This window comes from Tupaia chinensis, unplaced genomic scaffold (genome assembly GCF_000334495.1).
Source record: "Tupaia chinensis unplaced genomic scaffold, TupChi_1.0 Scaffold000140_1, whole genome shotgun sequence".
NCBI classification, from domain to species: domain Eukaryota; kingdom Metazoa; phylum Chordata; class Mammalia; order Scandentia; family Tupaiidae; genus Tupaia; species Tupaia belangeri.
In genome coordinates, this window is record NW_006159610.1 from 5,086,500 (window position 1) to 5,098,855 (window position 12,356).

At 38.7% G+C, this 12,356-nt stretch overlaps 1 protein-coding gene across 2 annotated transcripts in view; it reads right to left on the reverse strand.

The window, feature by feature from the left end:
• Window positions 1-3,079, reverse strand: part of PTN (pleiotrophin) — a 109,505-nt gene extending 106,426 nt beyond the window's left edge. The window contains exon 1 of one of the 2 annotated variants that reach the window (XM_006145021.2): window positions 2,736-3,079. The gene's annotated coding sequence lies outside the window, so the exon portion shown is untranslated. The remainder of the gene's footprint in view (window positions 1-2,735) is intronic. The other variant, XM_006145019.3, reaches the window with a different exon arrangement.
• Between the last annotated feature and the right edge of the window lie 9,277 nt (window positions 3,080-12,356).

Below are 12,356 nucleotides of genomic sequence, written 5' to 3' on the forward strand. Positions count from 1 at the left end.
TCTCTTCCATTATCCATTAGAACCACAGCCAGAGAAGAAAACATTCCTTGCCCTGACAGAGAAGCTCAGCTTTGCATCACCAGCAATGCAATGGAACAAAGGCTCTCACGCAACCTGGATGCTCAGTAGGAAGCAGACCATCATCTGGGCTGAGGGGCCCTCAGGTGTGAGTACCTTACCTTCCAGAACAAAGTCAAGAACAACTCCCCTTATCACTATGCTACCATATGAAACAGCGTAAATGTCTGGAGAACTGGAATCATATTCTGAGCTTGACTTGTCCCTCTGTGTATCACTAACACATAATGCCATCTTAAACAAGTCAACTAAACTCAGTTTCCTGAATATTAATAACACCGCCACATCAGAAATAGGAATACAAACAGAATTCACATGAGAATGTCACTTAGTTGAGAAGGCGAGAGTATCTCCAAAGGGAAAAAAATCATTTAAACGTAAAATAAGTGATTTCTCAAATTGAGTTTATTGATAAAAATGATGGAACCTTTAGAAATCTTATTTCTCTCATGTTATTTTTAATTGTCAGGTTTCTTTAAAAATCAAGCCAGGCCATTGACTTTACTAGAATAATAAATGTTTTAAATGTCCATTAAAAATGCAAGTCTTGATACATATTGTTATGTGTAAGTACTAAATAACACACATGAAACTTTCAACAAATTAGTACATTTATTATTCCAAATTCCATGGAAAGAGGTCCAGAAAAAGAGTCATGTTACATGAGGAATCTTCAAAAAGGTCACAGAAATGTGTATTATAAAAAAAACTATACATTGATTTTTAAGTGTTTTGCATCAGAATATACTTGTACTTTAATTCCATAAACTTTTTGAAGTCTCCTTGTATAGTACATATTTACATTTTTGCTATACATTATATTTCATTATTCTGTTTTCTATAATATCTCATTTGAAAATCAGATCATTAAAAAGTCATATGTTAACAGTTTTCACTTCTCTCACAACTCTAGCTGTGAGAACAAAGTGCATTTGTACCCACTAGCAAAAAGCTGAACAAAACACTTAAGGCGTTCAGGTGAGTGATCCTTACACTTTCACTAAATAGGGGAAAAATGTCCTAAAAGAGTCTCTAAGTAGTGAAAAGATCACTTTCTAAAGACTTAAAATACAATTAGGCAACTTAAAGCCACAAAATTTCTTAAAGCAGAAGAATGGAATTAGGATTTTCTTTTAAAAATAAAATAACAGAAATATCAATCCCTCTCATTTGAATGAGAAAGTACAAATTTACCAGTCTGAAATAACTCACGTCTAAAGGGAAAAAAAAGAAAGCTAATATCCAATCTAATTTCCTTTGAATTTAACTGGACTATAAATGATTTTAATGATTTGGCCTTTCCTTTAAAGTGAATAGTTTACTTAAGAGAGAACATAGTGGAGACAGAAACTACAAGCTTTATTTTCTATGTTGGGAGACTTCTCTTTTGTCTGACTCTCATTACTTTTTAATATTTCTATGTATCCATTCATTCCCAGACAACCCAGGAGCTAAAAAGGGCTCTTCTAGTGTTTCATTAATTCCACATTTGCCTGGGATCATAAAATTGCTTCATTATGTTATGAGTTCAAAAGCTCGTTGGGGCTATTTCAGAATCTCCTCCCAGGCCCTGCCCTCCAACACACACACACACACACACATCACCCCTTACTCAAGTCACTGAAGCAAACTGCCTTACAATCCTTAAAAAAAGAGAGACGCTAGGACTGGAACTTTAATACTCCCTTACATTACTCATTCGCTTCTCTCATACCCCCTACCCTCCCACCTCCAACTCTGCTCCATGTTTTTTCCATTTAACCCCCAAACTTGCAAAGACGACAGGGGTGAGATTACAATAGGTGAACATAAACTCTGTGGGTATGCTTGTGCTTGGACCTATGTGTGTTTCAGAAAAAGGTGTGTGTGTGTCGAGAGGAGGTTTTATAATCTGTGCCTTAAGTAAGGAAAGAGTTGAATATATTCCGTTCAAAAATATTTTGTGAACTAATTAGAAACCTTGCCTCTGCAACTCTGCAGTGAATGAAATTAAAAATCTAAGTGTCTAGGTTCAGGGCAGTTATTAAAATTAGCATTCAAATGAGGAATGGGACTCAAGGTGTGTCTCTTAAACTTGAGAGTTACCATCCCTGGGCTGTCAGGCAGGGTGAGGAGGGCCAGCTGCTGGTGGGCCAGCACCAGGAGGCTCCAGCCCACACAGCTTACCTAGAAATGCCAGCGATCAGTCATCGCCTGGCAAGCCCTGGGGCAAACAGAGCAGCAGAGAAAGGACGGGAAAATGAGACCTGCTTGCTCACCCTGCCTCATGGCTGCATCTAGCTTCTCTACCCAGGCACAGACACACCTCCTGAAGCTCCGGGTTTACCGAGAGCAAAGATACACTCTCCCAGTCCACCCTGGCGCGTTCTCAGACTGGAAGCTGGAACTCTGTCCCCCTGCACGCTTAACATGACAAAAGCTTCTTTGCTCCCACTCCTCTAAGCGCGCCCTAACTCACCTGACCAGACTCCCCAGAAATATGCCTCTATTTGCCTCCGGAGCAAGTCAGTTTTGAAAGCAGTCCTATCAGCAGACACCAGACAGCCTCCCGCGCACTCCTACCGCCTTCCTCGCTGGCACCCAGAAAGGTGCAGAGGTGCAGGCAAACTGGACTGGAGCCCCCGGGGAGCAATCGCGCTTTCGTTCCGCTCACTTACTTTGAGCTGCAAAGGTCTCTCTGGGCTCAGGCGGCCTTTGTTGCAAGGGGCGAGGTTCCTGCCGGAGTCCAGGTACCCGTCCGCAGCTGCTCCTGCCCGGGCGGCTGCGCCTCCCTTCTGGACGGATGACTCACTGGTCTCTTTCTTCCCTTCTCTGCACTTTGGATTTTCCTCTGCTCTGGGGCTCTCTTGGCGGGATTTTTGGACTGGAAGGCGGAGAACCTGATCCTGCCTTTGACTCAATTACGCCCTGACAGGGAGGGAACGGAAGAGGAATGGAGAATGGGAGGGATAAGGAGCGAGCAGAGAGAGGACGCGGGCTGGGCGAGGGAGGGAGACGTTTTGCACTGGAGAGCTGATTGGGAAGCTTATTAAAAGCAGAATACTCCAGGGGCAGTCTCTCCCCACGGAGCAAGAGAACGGATTTGAACCAAGAGACTAGGAGATGTAACACTGCATTGTTTTTAGCAGAGAGAACGAACCCAAATTTCTTTGCCAAACTCCAAACGTGATCTCGTCTTTGGCTGGGGACACACCCCAGTTTGCCAAGTTAGGTTATCTTAAATGGACAATCGGTGGCATTTTAGGTTACGGTTTGGGCCCCATACAATGTTTAACGTGATATTCAAGATAAAAAAGCAAAACCTTCAAAACCAGCCTCTCCTTCCTCCCACTCCCTTAACGCCCTCCTTTCAACGCCATCACTTCAGCTGTCAGTCTCATCCCACCTGAACAGCCCAAAATGTTCAAAATGCCTTTTCTCCATTGTCATGGAGAGTGACAGATGTCTGAAAGTTTCCAATTAAGTGCCACTCTCCTTTAGGGGGCTTTTTTCCTTTTCCGGCTTCCTTGGTGACTTTAATGACCTATTTAGTGACATGTGCCTTTGACACCAAGGATTTAGGGATTAATCAATGTAGTGCACTCAGAGCTTTGTAACAAACACTGGCTTCCTCGTAGCTTTCTAGAACTCCATTTGATTCAGTTGGGGGGAGATGCTAATGTAATATCTCTGGGAGTGTTTGAGTCACACAGAAATGAATATTTATGATATAGATGAGATAAAAATATTGTGTAAAATGATCAAGAAGTATAAGACAGATTTATCCAAACATATTCAAAATGTAAATTGTGGGCTTTTCTGTCACTTATCACTTCTTTCAAGATCTCGGCTTGCTCTTTCTACTGGCGTTTACTTTGTAGCCTATTGTTTCATGGCTTTTACCCCAAAGTGATCATAAAATATACTTCCACTTCTCATGGTTCTGAGGTTAAGTGCCTTCAATTCAACTTGACAAATATTTACTAAGCATTTTATATAACTTTTACAGTTTAAATTTACTTAGAACTATCCTTAGCCCCCCAAACTAGAAGCATTGTTTTGTGGGAAGTAGATTTTATCAACTTGGGGCTCTTACGTTGACCGTTATCTGAGGATAGAGTTGGCGATGCAAGTAGAGGTTTTACTCAATCATTTTTTTCGGAAGGCAGAGGCACCAGAAATTCACCGACACTTCTAGTCTACCCCAACCAAACTCCCCATACACACCCCCCACACCATCTTCAAATGAAATAAATGCAAAACTCTCTTCCACCTGCACACAGACTTTAGGTACCTGTTTTCCCTTTGTGATTCTAGTTTCTCCATGAAGCAGGCAATACTTGTTTTAATATAATCCCCCGTGGTAAGTTGTGGAGAAATGCATAGTATTATTGTTTATGAACACTTTTCCCAGGCCCTTTGCTGAAAGAGGTGTCACAGCATTTACTAACACTCTTGAGCAGTGGAGTTTCCAGGAATTAGTTAAACAAAGGGTTCTTCATTTTCTTTTTATCCCTAGCACCTACAATCGTAGCACGCTGTCACCAGTTAGATGAATGGTACCAGTCTGATTGTGGTGCTTGTCTGTAGGGTTGGTAAAGTAAGCATGAGACTCTCATGATTTCCACCTAATTACTTGTGTCATATCAAAAACAATCCCTTATTCAAATAGATATGTATGAAAATTACTTACATCAGTGGTTAACAATTGAAAGCAATTTTTCCCACCAGGGAACATCTGGCAATGAGAAAGGACTTGCCCTGGCATCTGGTCAGTAGAGGCCAAGGGCTGTGCTAAGCACTCTACAATCAACAGGACAGCCACTACAACACAGAATTATTTGACTCAAAATAGTAATAGTATTGAGATTAAGAAACCCTAATGCTACTTACCATTGTATTTTAAAAATACAAAGGAAGGGACCAGCAGATGGTGTAATGGTTACATCGCTTAATTCCCATGTAGTCGACTGCAGTTTGAGTCCCAGACCTGGTGGCTTCAAACTCACACTAGATATGTATGCGTGCGTGCCCAAAATCATGAGAGGAGAATGGAGGAGAAGGGATTGTGGCATAGCCATCCCTCTTTGGGGGGGGGTGATTTCTAGCCTTCTGTCTCTCTGTTTCTCTCTGTGTCTCTGGGGAGAGTACATGCCCTATAGCAAAAATCTCTTAAAAAATACAAAGGAAGATTAAAGAGTTTAATATATGTACACATATATATGTATATGTACACACATATATATATATGTGTGTGTGTGTGTATATATATATATATATATACACATATATGTAAAACTTGAGATTAGTCATCATAAAGCAGGACAGCTTGAGTTTTGGCAGGACTACAGCCATTTTGAAATGAAGAAAGACCAAACTGAGAACAATCTGATCAAATGCTGAATCATGGGGAGGTCTGTTGGATGAATGGCTGAATGAGAAAACAGCAATGGCGATAATTACTCAGGAGAAAGCGATTGACTTTGATTGTAATGAGGAATGATTTTCATGTGCTTATATCTAAAAATACTGAGCACATACTACACTTTCTGGGACAGCTGGGTGGTGCTTGCCAGCTCTTTCCCCGTAACCTGGCTGTAGAAATAAACTCCCTTCTTCTCTAATCTCTGCCTCAAGTTTCAATGACTGCACATGGAAGCAGCTGGACTTAGTTTGCCAGAAATAATCATTTAATGCAACCTAGCACTTTAAGTTTAAGTAGAATATATACTTGAATACACCCTGAAATGTTTGACCTCAAATCCAAATTTCACCCTAGGGCATAGTCGTGGGTCTGCTGATTCAATATTTCCAGTCATTTCATTCCTTTGGTCAACATTCTTTGGGTTCTCAAGTTTTGAGTAAATAGTGCCATTGAGCAAAACAGATGAAAATCCTTACTCTCTCATAACTTATATTTCTGTTTCTAACTAGTTAAATTTTTTTATTACATGTGCTAAGGACCATTGGAAAAAATAAGATAATGAGGGAAGATAAAGTGTCAATTTGGGGAGAAAAGTGTCCCTGGGATGAAATTGGACTGAAGACTCAGTGCCGAAGGAGCTGGCCAGGTAAATATCTGGGAGAAAACCCTTTCGGGAAAGGGATCAGCAGTGCAGAGGCTCTGAGGTCTGACGTTGCCTCTTGACTTGAGCTGTAGCAGAATGATCAAAAGGCCAAGACGACAGTGAAGGCCAGGCCCATGCGAGGCTTTTGTCCACTGTGAGAAATTCCATTTTTACCCTGATTGACATGGGAAGCCATTAAGAGTGACAACACCTGATTCTGGTTGAACCAGGTCTCTGCTGTACTGAGTAGGATTCAGGAGGGCCAAAAGTCTATTTTAAACCTGAAATCCCAGGAGAGGACCAGTGTAATAACCCGTTGACTAAGCAAGTAACTTCTAGTTCTGTGTCTTACAAAAGAATGACTTCAAACACACCCTTTAACACTTTCTTGCCTCGGAAGTTCCTGCCAGTTGCTACATTGGCTTTTAAAACCCCCCCGCCTCTGCCAGTGTTCAGCCCTCCAGGTATAATTAATGACCCCCCACACACACACACAAGTATTAACCATGGTAAGATATAACTAATGCTAGGTGATTTGAAATCATAGAAATTATACCATGCCCTAAGGGTGTTTTGAAAATGAGGCCACTGATTTCACAGTGACAAATACCAGGAGAAGTGTGATCAGCATGAAGTTTAAAAATGTGAAGGAACCTGATGAAAAATTTGTCAGCTTGTCTCTTAGATTGCCTACTTGGCAGAATGTTTAGATTCTTGATTACCACTCCAAGTTCTCAATATCCCTAGAATGCAAAAGGGCAATTCATCAAGCTATCACAGTTTGATAGATAGAAGCCCCACAAATACATTTCTCTTCCTCTCCCTGAAATATTTCAAAGGTAATAAAAAAAAACCTTTTACTTTATTGTTTTTATTTCTGTGACTAGATTATAAAAACATCCTCCTATATTAGATATAGTTTTGTAACGGTTATGCTACTTTTGTTTGAAAAAAATGAAAATGTACATAAAAATTACTTAAATAATTTAGGACGTATCTCACAAAAAGTACAGGTTGGTAAAAATAGTGCTCTGAGGGCTTCAAGGACTCAGGTCTTTCTGTCTTTTTGACGCAGTGCCTTCAATTTGTAAACCAAGGCTTTACAACATTATGTCAAAGACCTTCAGGTGTATTTGGCTTAAAAGTAAAAAAGACCCAAGCACTAGTGGCATAGGCCAACTTCTCTAGTCACATAGTCATGAAGTCTATGGTAGGAAAGGAAGAGCTAGAAAGATGTGGAAAGCAAATGTTTTCAGCTCCAATTTCTCCCTGGAATTTTATACATCTGGATCATTTTGGTTAGTCTCTTAGAAACCTCATAGTTTGACATTAGCCCTTCAATCTTGTCCCTCTTGTTGAGAGCTGCTAAAATCAACGTTCCAAGTTGTTAAAGCAATTTAGAAGAACAGGCATTGGATGATGGCCTCGCCCAAATTTGTGTACACAGAAAATCATACCTGAAAATCCAAGCAAATTGTTTTATATTACAATAAAACAAAAGCTACAGAGTAATATCCTTCTTGAACATGGATCCAGAAGTCCTGAACAAATATTATCAAATCAATGCTGTAATGTATAATAAATATAAAGACATACAGCATATTGGAGATTTATTCCAGAAATTCAAGTTTGGTTTGACATGTGAAAATCAAACAATATGATTTTCAAACAAAGAGATTAAATAAGGGGGAAAAGAGAAACACATTTATAGATATAGGAAAACATGTAATGAAATTTAATAGCCATCTGTAATAAAAAAAAAAATCTCAGCAACATCAGAACATAAATGAGTATTTTTGTTCCAATAGGAAATAACTACAGAATATCTCCAGCTTATATTATAGTTAAAAGTAAAATTAAATGCTTTCCATCTTAAACTAAGAACAAGACAAATAGGACCACTCTTACCACTTTTATTCAATATCGTGCTAGAGATTTTAGCCAATAAGTATAGAAAAAGAAATAAAATTAATTAAAAGGAAAAGATTTGTCTTTATTCTCATGTAACTTGAGTACATGCAATTTGTCAGCATACACAAAAAAACTTGACCTGGATACAAGTTAAAATGATAAAAATCGATATTATTTCTATATCCTAACAGTGAATGATTAGAAAGTGAAATCTTTGAAAAAGTATATTAAAATGATGAAACATTTAGGAATAAATTTAACAAAATAAGCCCAAGGCTTATACACAGAAAAATACTGAAAGGTTCTCACAGAGGCTGACACCTGAAGAAATGGTAGATAGTCAAAATGTTCACCACTTTGAACATCGAAGATAGTTTTTTTTTAATATATTGTGTTTTTTTATTTTTAATTTTATTTAATACATTTAATTATTGTATATCACAACACTTTGTAAATTAATTTTTCAGTATGAATACACTGCATACCTGAGTCTAGTTAAAGATATTATCTACACATTATCAACAGACAATCCTCCATTTCTGTGTCACTAAGTTATCTGCAGAAGTTCAATAATACCTGTTACCTTGAATCAGAAGTTGGAAATACTCATTATTGCCAGGGCTTGATTAGAATGTCATATCTAAAGATATGACCAGAAAGCTATGGAACTAAGGTAGGCCTCAAAAAAGCCCTCTCTCTGTCTCTCTCAAGTACAGGTGCCATACGACAAAAACCTTAGGGAAAAAAAAAGGAGAATGCTAACAAAGATTCTCAAAATACGTATCTGACAAAGATTGTGATTCAGGGTATTTAAAGATTTCATATAACTCAATAAGCAGTAGTTAATAAATCCCATTTAAAAAAATCTCAATAGATATTTTACCAAAAAACAAAAGAAAGAAAGAAAAATGGCAATATTATTAAGCATGTGAGAAATGCTTGATTAACATTGTTTGCTTCATCAAAGAAATGGAAACTAAAACCGCAATGAGCTTCAACTGCACACCTACCACAAGAGCTAGAAGTAAAAAGACTGGCATTCCAAGTGCTGAAGGGGGTGTGAAATGGCACAACCATTTTGGGGAGCAGTTTGACAGCTTCTCATATATTCAACATATATACCTTTTGTATAACTGCACTTTTCTACACACACTAGATTTTTTTACCCATAGGTACTTACTCAAGAGAAATATGTATCCAACACAAAGGCGTGTATATAAATGTCTATGGTATTTTTTCTTTTCCCTTTGTCATAGAATCTTTATTCATAGTAGCCCTATTTTAGAAATACATCAATTCATGAACAGACTAGTTAATATTTATTTATTTTATTTATTTGCCATAGGGCACATGCACTTGCTGGAGAAAGGCAGAGAGAAACAGGGAGAGGAAAAGAGAGAAATCACCCACTGGGGGGGATGGCCATGCTGCAATCCCTTCTTCTTTATTCTCCTCTCAATTTTTGGGGCACACGCACACAAGCATCCAGCATGAGTTTCAAGCCACTGGGTTAGGGACTCAAGCCTTGGTCAGCCATGTGAGAGTCCAATGCCTAAACCACCATGCCACCTAATGACCCCTATACTAGTCAAATTTAATAGATCCATTCAATGAGCTATTTTTTGGCCAATAAAAGTAAGCTACTGACACCAACAACAACACATATTAACTTAAAAAGCATTCCACTGAGCAAAACAGCCAGACACTTAAGAGCATAGATTACAAATCTTCAAAAAGTTTGTGGAAATACATATTGTGAAAAAGCCGTGCATGGATTTCAACATTTTTTTCTACCAAAATAAACATATACTTTAATTGTTTTGCCGCAAACTTTTAAAGTTTGTGGAAATACATATTGTAAAAAAGCCGTGCATGGATTTCAACATTTTTTTCTACCAAAATAAACTTATACTTTAATTCTGTTTTGCCACAAACTTTTTGAAATTCTTTCATACTATATGATTCCATTAAATAAAATTCTGAAAAACAAACTTAATCTACATTGCCAAAAGAAGATTCATGGTTTCCTGAGACAGCCAGTTTGGATTGGGGAGAGGCTAATAGTACCAACCAATATTCTATCAACGTGGTGGTTACATGGACTATACGTTGATCAAAAGTCATCCATGAGTGTGTTATTGTATATAACCGAAATTCTTCAATATACCTCAATGAAGTTTATTTCAGACATTTAATAAAGACACAGTATGTTGTATTGGTAAATATTAGGTCATCTGGAAAGTCATGACATATTTTTCTGTGTTTTTCTACTCAAAAGTGCATCATGACTTTCCCAACAACCCACAAGCGTTGGCTCTACAGGCAGACTGCCTATTTTCAAAGCCCCAACCTTTGGGTTACTGGCTGTGTGACCCTATTTAATCCATCTGTGCCTTGGTTTAATGTTTATAAAGTAAGTAAAGGGATGTTTATAAAGTAAGACAATGTTTATAAAGTAAGGAAGTCAACAGTGCCTGTCCCATAAGTTCACTAAGTTCAACTTTTAACATGTTGGAATACTGCTTGGTAATTAATAAATACTAAATTATCATTCATTAAATTAACAATCTTCCAAATCACTACCTTAAATTCTGAACTAGACACTGCATTACATCAGGAGTAGATTTATGTGACAAGGAAATGTATGTAGTGACGTATCATTTCCTTTAGATATCCAGCAAAGCTGTATCCTAAGAATTTCAAATGAAACTCCTTTGTTTTAAGAAACTGATTTATTTCCCCAAATAGATTGTTGACTCTTAATATTAACATATATTCCACTGATTCCACTGATAGCCAACCAAGCAGGGTGTCTGCCATGTGTGAGGGCCTGGCTGGTCAGCCCTGTGAGAGCCTGGGTCAGGCTCCAAGGTAGCATGTGCCCCATCCTCAATGTACTGACAGCACATACGAGCTTATAGTGAAAGGTTGGTTCCTCAGTTCAAAGAAAGAGCAGCTACCTCAGAGATTAGGAAAGTAAAGGATAATCCAGAAAAACAGAGGGGTCGATACTGGGTTCTGAAAAATGGTTTAGAAATAAAAATGTAATGAATAGAGTCAGGAATGATAATTACTCCAAATGAGGAAGCCCAGAAAGTCCAGGAAATGCTTCATAGATGATTCGAAGCAGAAGGATTTGATCTAAGACCACAACTGAGTCAACTGAGTCGGAGCAAGGTCAGCATCACGGCAGACTTTCAATTCACTTTATTATAGACATAGAGACACGGGACGTTCCAGAAGAAGCCGGCACAGCACAGACTGTATTCAGATACATTTAAGGAAGAATATAGTATAAAGTAGAAAGATGGACGGCAGCTGTATAAAGCACCGTGACAGCCTAGACGAAAGAAAAAGCCAGTAAGAACCTGTCACCTGTCAGTCTTTCTTTCAAGAGTTGAAACTTTTCTAGTATCAGGTGAACTTTCCTTGAAAGGCATTCTCTAAAATGTACCTTTTACTGATGCACTTATGTTCTTACAGCCCTCCAGTGTGTTCTTTCTGTCCTGTGCAGGAACCGCCTCTGTGCACAAGCTTGTTCATGCCTCAAGGTTCTTGCTATTCTCTGTACGTTTGAGGCCTCCCTGATCTACTACATTCCCTAAAGCCTGCCCGGCAGCCAAGCTCCTCTCGTACCCTGGAGACTTTCTCACATTACCAGGCCACCCGGAACGCCCTAGCACCGGCACCACCTCTCTCAGATCTCACTGTTTATTTAAAAAAAAAAAAAAAAAAAAAAGGCAGCGAGCTGTCATCGGAAGGAACGCAGACACAAGAAGAATAGGGGGTTAAAAATGGGCAGAGTCGGATTCCCTGGATCGGCTGCTGGGTTCTTTCTGACTCAGGCTAAATCACTAATGACTTTTGGCCTTCATTTTCTCATCTCACAGTATGATAAAACGAGCCACCTTCAAGATTGCTGCTGTTCTCAGCATGGAATTAGACATTTCATTACCGTTTTAGAAGTTTGGAGCCCCCTAATAAGATGTATTCACAGGTATACAAACCATTTTTCTTCCAATTTTCTCCTTAAATATTAGGGTCTCAAGTAGCATTGCTACAGCAATGTTCCTTTCTCTGAATAATGTAGATTTTGTAAGGTCTTTCACTTATGCTTTATCATGTAGTACTCATCATGAACCTTTTAAGGATTGATAATACTATTATTACTTCATAGCTGAGGCAGCTCAAGGTTAATCCTCTAATGAGGGCAACAACATTTTTTTTTTAAATTTACATTTAATCACTGTCCATCTTTACAGTGTATAGCATGGTTTTTCCCAGCAGGAGTACAGTGCATATTAATCAAATCAAAGAACT